The sequence below is a fragment of the Pteronotus mesoamericanus genome, unplaced genomic scaffold (assembly GCF_021234165.1).
Source record: "Pteronotus mesoamericanus isolate MK-2021 breed Mesoamerican mustached bat unplaced genomic scaffold, CSHL_Meso_final scaffold_85, whole genome shotgun sequence".
Lineage (NCBI taxonomy): Eukaryota > Metazoa > Chordata > Mammalia > Chiroptera > Mormoopidae > Pteronotus > Pteronotus mesoamericanus.
Window position 1 is genome coordinate 61608253 of NW_026555329.1, and position 7863 is coordinate 61616115.

The following is a 7863-nucleotide window of genomic DNA, read 5'->3' on the forward strand; positions in this document are numbered from 1 at the left end:
TGTATAGCACAAGACTCCTTGGGCTCCTCACCTCCCCAAGAGTTCTTTGCATGTTGCATAGGACCATCTTACAAATTATCACACACTCCCTCACTCCCTCTTTTGTCTGAGTTTACATATTTTCTTCAATTTGGTTCTTATAACTCATATCTTACACTATAATTATTTAAATTTTCTAGGAGAAGAGTCCAGATTTAAGTTTCTATAACCATGCTGCTTACTTTCCTCTGAGTCCTGCAATGATACCACTTGTATGATTAAATTCTAGAGGATTAAGTCACTCAGGCATTTCCTCTCAGCCTTAATGTCTCTTTTTCATCTTAAAGAATAAACCTATAAGGTTAATCACTATATTGAGTGACTCAGACAGTTAAAAAATGATGGGAGATAAAGTGCTAAAGGGAAAAAGGGATTTAAGAAGGGGAGTTAAACGTGAGCTGTAGCCAATATGAAAATATCATGGCCAAGGTGAGCCTTGAAATATGCTTCAAAGGAAGAGAATGAATGAGAAGAACATAGGGGCAGGCAGAAGCAATGAGTAACTACAGACATCTATATGACACAGGTACCCAATTATAGGCTAAAAACTGATTCTTCCTCCTTGCAACAAAAAAATAATCATTTTTGTTGTTCTTGGAAAATGAATGGCCTTATGATTATGCAGTTTGATTAGCTATTTAGTCAAATACTTCAGAGTAAGAGAAAATAAACAAATTAGCTCATTACTCAAGATACTAATTTAAAAGAAAATTCCACTTTTTTGTATAATGCTTATCATAGTGGTTTTTCAAAGTTCCTTCCAAAAAGTTAAAAAGAAAACGTTAGGCAATTGACTTTACCCATTTTTTTCACTTGTAGGTACATGTAATTTATGACACTCTATTAGTCAGGGTTTTTCAGAGACGCAGAACCAAGAGGATACACACACACACACACACACACACACACACACACACATGCTTGTACACACACACGCGCAGGTTTATTTTAAGGAATTGGGTCAAGTGATTATGGAGGCCAGCAAGTTAAAAATCTGTAGGGTTATCTGGCAGGCTGTAGACCTCAAAATGAGCTGATGTTGCAGTTCATATCCAAAGGCTGTCTCTTGCAGAATTCACTCTTCCTTGGAGGAAGTCAGCCTTTTTGGTCTATTCATGCCTTCAATTGATTAAATGAGGCCCACCCACATTATGGAGGGTAATTGCTTTACTCAAAAATATACTGATTTAAATATTAATTTCATCTAAAAACACCTTCACCCAGGACCTTAATTCTCTTTCTCATCTTACAAGATAGTGGGTGAAAAAATTGAGAAACTGAATACTTAAGGAGATGAAAGCTGAAGCCAAGAAGGCTGATGCTGGTGGCAAAATTAAGAAGGGTAACCTCAAGGTCAAGACACCTAAGAGGAAGCTCCACTGCAGCCAAAACCTTGTTGTAGTCAGAGGAATAAGCAGATATTCCTGGTTGGCTGCATATTCCTGAAAGGCCATGTACAAGAGGAAGTATTCAGGAACTATCTCCAGGATTGAAAAGAAAAAGGGGAGAAAGTTCTTGCTACTGTCACAAAACCAATGTGTGGCAAAAAGACTGGTGGTAGCCCAGTGGGTAAATTTTGCAAAATGCTAGATATTATCCTATGTACCTGCAAGTGAAGATGTGCATTGAAAGCTGCTGAGTCATGGCAAGAAACTTTCTGTCAGCATGTGAGAAAACTGGACCAGCGTCACTCCGCGGCCAGCCTTTTATTTCCTTTTAAAGATTTTATTTATTTTTAGAGAGAGGGGAAGGGAGGGAGAAAGAGAGGGAGAGAAACATCAATGTGAGAGAAACATTGATTAGTTGCCTCATATATGCACATCCCAAACAGGGATTGAACCTGCAACCTAGAACCCCCAACCTTTTGGTTTCTGGGATGATGCCCCAACAAACTGAGCCACCCAGCTAAGGCACTTCTTGCACATGGTTTTACTTCAGCTGAGCTACATTGGCCAGGGCACCCTAGGGCCAATCTAATCATCCTCACTGAGCATCACAGAGGTAAGAGGGTCATTTGCCTGAAGGAGCTAAGCAGTGGCCTGCTGCTTGTGACTGGACCTCTGTCCCTTGAGCAAGTTCCTCTGTGTAGAATACACCAGGAATTTGTCATCACCACCTCCACCAAAATTGTTATCAGTGGTGTGAACCATCTCCAAACATCTCATGTACAATTACTTCAAGAAGAAGAAGCTGTGCAAGCCCAGACACCAGGACGATGAGATCGTTGAGAAGGAGAAATACGAGATTACATAGCAGCACGACATTGATCAGAAAGCCATGGACTCTCAAATTCTGCCAAAAATCAGAGCTATCCCTCAGCTCTAAGGCTGTCTGTGCTCTGTGTTTGCCCTCGCAAATGGGCTTTATCTTCACAAACTGATGTTCTAAATTTCTTATGAAGAACCTTATTAAAATATCTGATCTGTTTAAAATAAAATAAAATAAAATAAAATAAAATAAAGAAACACCTTCATAGAACATCCAGAAGAATGTTTGAGTACACATCTGGGCATGGTGGCTCAGCTAAGTTGTCACAGAAAATTAACTGTCAATGACACTCAGTGTTTTTCCCTATAATCCTAGTGACAGTGGGTAACTCTTTCCAGTCCTCAGTCTTCTCTTTTGTAAAATGAAGAGGGATGATTTCTAAGTTCTTGTCTGTTTCAACTTCACAGTAAACCTTTCTCTAGTATCTTTTTCTTATTTTTCTATCCTTCCCCACAAATATACTTTCGTAGATATATAACAAAACAGGCAGAAGGAATTGATGATTAGCTGATATAAGAGGCTGGGGCACCAATAATTGACCCTTTTATTTTCTGTGTGAAGATAATATTCTTATATATTGTTGTAAGACTGAGCTGCCTTTTCACTAGCACTGATAGGTTTGAACTCTGTCATCCTCATTTACTGACCTGATTTACCTTCAGCTAAAGGTACACATGATAAGGAAACTTGCTAGTATTTTAATGTAAACTGTGCCCTTAGAACAAAGGTAATTGGCTTCTAGGGCACTTAATGATCTTTTTCACATTAGAAATGTGTTCTCAAATCAACTCAGCCAAGCAGGCTAATGATCTAAGGTTTTGGTCTGCATAGCTAGCACACTAGGGTTCATGAGAAAAGGTCATGCTAGTTAAAATACCAAACTCAAATGGCAAAACAATGTTAGACAGACCATATTAAGATTTCTAATTTAAGGCATAATCACTACATGCAAAATTGCTGGAAGTGCTTGGCTTTCATGAATTAAGAATGAAAAAGTAAGGTGTTAAGAAGTATAGGATTATTCAAAGTTCACCACTATTGATACTTGTTCTACCTTTCCAGTGTATGCAAGTAAGTTTCTACTGTCGTTAATCAGAAACTGTCATAATCAGGATTTTAAAAAATAAAAAACTTTCTCTCCGGAGTGTGATGGCACTCCAGAAGACTTAGCCAGCGGGGCATAACTACTTGGCTCTGGAGATTTTCCTCAGACTCAGCGCTTTGTGAACATGTTTGGATTCACTGTCTTCAATGATGTCTTAATTGTCTTGGGGCTGGATGTGAGGTAACTGGAATGAGGTCATTTCTAAAAACAGGTTATCAATTGCTGCTGATAAATCAGATATTACAAAGAAAACTGATGACTGCCTCACATTTCCTTAAGAAAATTATATGACACAGACAGTGTCCAGTACAAAATAATTTAAAAATAGATATATTTTAATTTTATAAATAAGGAAATTCAAGCTTCAGTTGTTATAGAATCAATTTAGATAACTTTAACCAAATGGTCTGCATGATATTTTTGAAAGGTTTGTGGAAAGAGTCTATCTTATGTTGAGGCCATGTATCACAGAGCATCAACACATTCCAAAAGGACACCTAAAATTGACTCATCAAGACTCAAGAAGATTAACTGAAATTGATTCAAAGAATAAATGGATGTGTTAAGAACATCATACATGCTTTATACTCTTAGAGAATAAATCTTCAAAATGCAATGGTGGTCTTTGAAATTTCCGTTCTCATTTCTGTCAAAAATAAAATAAAAAATACATACATATATACATAGTGTGTTACACAGACTTTCTTTAATAAGAGTAACGATATCAAATATATTCAAAGTAAGAGTTGTGGCTGAGTTTTTAAAATCCACTTTGCCCTTGTTTAGCCTAATATTTTTGTTTTGGAGTCTGAAAATTATCTTCATATGTCACACTGATAATAGGCATTTTACAGTCTATGGACACAGTGACTATTCTGTTAGCTGGTATGTAAAATGTGTCAGTTATATAGCTGATCTAGTTAAATAAATAATATGTGTGTATCTAAGTTTTGTTTTTCTGGAAGTGTATGTCTATAAGGTCACCCAAATTATCTTTAATACTAATTAAATGAGCATTTTTCATTTTTTTCCTTCACTAATATTTTGCAGATATGTTTGACATTTAATTTTTTATTTTATTAAAATGGTATAATTTTATTTTATTAAAATGGTGTAATTTTCTAAAACTGCTTTGCAATCTTTTTACTTAATGGCAGAATTACCAATGGATGACTAGTATATTCCCATTTTGGGCTTTTCATTCATTGTTTCATCTGTTCACGAATCCAGTAATTATCTACTGGATATCTACTCTATGCAAAGTAACCATGCTTGGTGCCAGAAAGACAGTGGTGAGCAAGACAGAAAATTAGCCAAAATTGCTCATTTAACGTTCAGTTCTAGTCCTGATAAATGATAGGAGAAGAGGTACATGCTGTAAGTACATTTATGGAATGTCTGACTTAGTTGGGAAATGAGAAGTCAGAGAAGGTATATTTTAAGCAAGGCTTTGAAAGATGATGAGAAATGAATTAAACAAACAAGCAAAAATCTGGTATATGCAAACAACTTCCTGTAGGAAGGTACATGCAAATGTGCCTTTTGAGTGGGAAGAGGGATCAAAGCATCATTAAAAAGTAAAATTCTGATCATACTCTTGAAATAATTATAGGTGAGAAGAGGGGAAGAGAGAGAGAGAGAGAGAGAGAGCCATTAAAGAAACCGAAGAACAAATTTTTTCCTACTCAGATTTTAGAAGAATATCCACAAATTATGAAAGAAACTAGAGCAAAAAAGTCTTATTATTAAAGGATCAATTCAAATGTCCCACTATTTGAGATACCTTCTCTGATCTTACCTAATTCAGTAGGATTAGCAAATTGAGCCTGATACTGTACAGCCATTTCTTAATTTGAAAATAGACTCTGTGAACCCCAAAGCATGTACCACAAACTATTTTCATAGATGCATTTCTCTGAATTACTTTTTTTACATGTATGTAGATAGGTGTTATGCTTAATAAGGTCAGAGTACTTTAAAAAATATTACTTCTTTCTAACAACTATATCATGCACTTCTCTGAATTCTGTCACTGATCCATAGGCCACTCTCTCTTGAACTTAGGTCCAAGTTCGTTGGCATGCTGTCCAACCTTATCGGTCCTAACCTTTAACGAAAATGAAGTCCACCTAGAGCATCCTCCCAACATCTTGACTTCTTGGTTCTTGGCCTCCTTTTCCTCTGTAATCATGTCCTTCCTTCTAACACTGCAGTTCATTCCTTTTGTACATCAATAACCAAGTCTTAATAATGTCAGACTTTCAGGTCCTTCTATGGTGGGAAAATCTCCACAAGCAGACTATGTTCTTTTGGAATATTTTAAAAATGAAGACATACATACATTTAAATTACATAGTGACTTATGATTTACAAAACATTCTATCCTGCATTATCTTAGATCTTTCACTAGACATCTCTCATTCAGTCTTTTTGGCAATCCTGATACTGATAACGTTGAAGTTTTAGTTAATGTTGCTGTATTGTAATGATATTAGGTGGTCTATAAGGTCATTTGAACCTTATCTATATATCAAAATTGAGAAAGAAATTATTTTTATATAGTCTATATAACCCACAATAACCAACTGTTTACAAGAAAATCATGCAAAAATTAGATTTCTGCCTATTTTAGCACTGAGGTAAACCAAAGTATAGGAGAGGAGAGGGTCCTAAAAGGTGAGAGGATTGTAATTGTAACAGGTGACATACATATTGCTAGATTTGGAGGAGAAATTGATTTTGTGATAAGCAGTTTATATTTTGCTACTAAGGTTGTTACTCTGTTTTGTAAACCTTAATACATCACTGAAAAATCTTAACTTCTGGTCTGCATTCTCACTGGCTTAGAGCCAGAAAATCTTTTATTCACAGAGTTAAACATTTAATAGGTTCTTCATGAATGTTGATTAGTTGGCTGATTTTTTCAGGATTCAATTATTTCAATGTCAGAATAGGACACTACATAAATTAATTCCTGCATAAGAAGTTTAATTTCTAATGGCAAAAAAGTCCTAAACTCAAGAAAATATTGAAGTGTGTGTGTATGCATGTGTGAATATTTTTTCCCCTAAGGCACAAGTTGACATTTTTTAATGCCATTCTTCTAGCCATTCATTCATTCATTCAACATATATTTATAGGAACCCTACCCTTTGTCAGCACTGGACTAAGTTCTTGGGATATAAAGGTGAAAGACATTCTTGGCTTCCCGTCTAGGATGGTGGGGAGGCTGATGATCCAAACTGGAATGGCAGCAGAGAGCTATTACTATTATATTGAAAGTGTTATAAGAGAAAAAGTAGGAACAACAGCTGGTCTTGTGTAAAGCAGTTCAAGGAAAAGCGTCATGGAAAAAGATATAAAACCTGAGACCTAAAGGATGAGTGAATCCAAGGGGAGCCTTAGAACTGGGGTGAGGAGAGTGAGTACAGTGTATCTTAGAGCAGAGCCAGCCTATGAGAAGAAGGTGCCTGTGCCCATGAAGTTAATTTGATTACAGCACAATGTTTACAGAATGGCAAGAGGTGAGATAGGAGAGGAAGAAAGATATTGGAGAGTCTTGTAAGCCATACAGAGGGCTTATGGGAAGCAGTCATGGGGTTTTAAGCAGGTTATTTGTCAAGATCATTATTAGATACATTTAAGAAGTCCTACTGGCTAAATTGTTTCTCTTATATGTTTGTCACTATATCGATCATTAGCCCTGATTCAACTAATATTGCTGACTCCAGATGCCTCCCTTCTTGCTTGGTGCTCTATAGCACATTTATCAAAGGTTTTAAAAGTACTTTGTAGATATTTCTTAATGAACTCTCCTAAGAATTTTGTATTTATTATTTAAATATTAATGCTGGAGCAAGACAATAAACTTCAAAGTAAAGTGGCTCTCGGGGAGAAGGCCAAGCAATAAAGGCACCAACTAATTTTGCCTAATTATATTGGCCCAAGGAGGCTGATTAGTGTAATATGTGAAACCATGTTGGTAGGAAACATGATGGCTCTCTGAGGCCTCAGAAATTGCGAATCAAGCACGTTTTAGAATTCAGATAATACACCTCTGAGTAAAAGTCTGTTAACTGATTTTATAATTGAGAGCACACACTCCAGAGTTTTGCTTTGCTGTTCTGCTGAGGAGCTTGTTGTTTCTTGTCCCAGGAGACTTGATTTCACAATTCACCCTGGATCCTCGCAGTGGAACAGCGCCGAACGTTTGACTCAGGTCTCACAAGATTCAGCAATTCAGCAAAATACAACACACATCTAAGAGAACACCAGACCGTGGAGTTCCTTGTTTTCCACTTCATTGCTAAATACTTTTCAACCAGTTTAGTCATGGGAAGAATGAATTTCATGGATTGTCTCAAGTTTTCTCCTGAGACAGAGAATTTCCCATCATGCCAACATGCTCCTGACTTTCTATTCCTATCAATGTCAGATTCTTCCCCCCGCCC

The 7863-nt window shown here is 36.5% G+C and overlaps 1 pseudogene; it reads left to right on the top strand.

Moving 5' to 3' along the window:
• The first annotated feature begins 1332 nt into the window (after nt 1–1332).
• On the top strand, nt 1333–2427 carry LOC129063221 (60S ribosomal protein L6-like; annotated as a pseudogene).
• The last annotated feature ends 5436 nt before the right edge of the window (nt 2428–7863 follow it).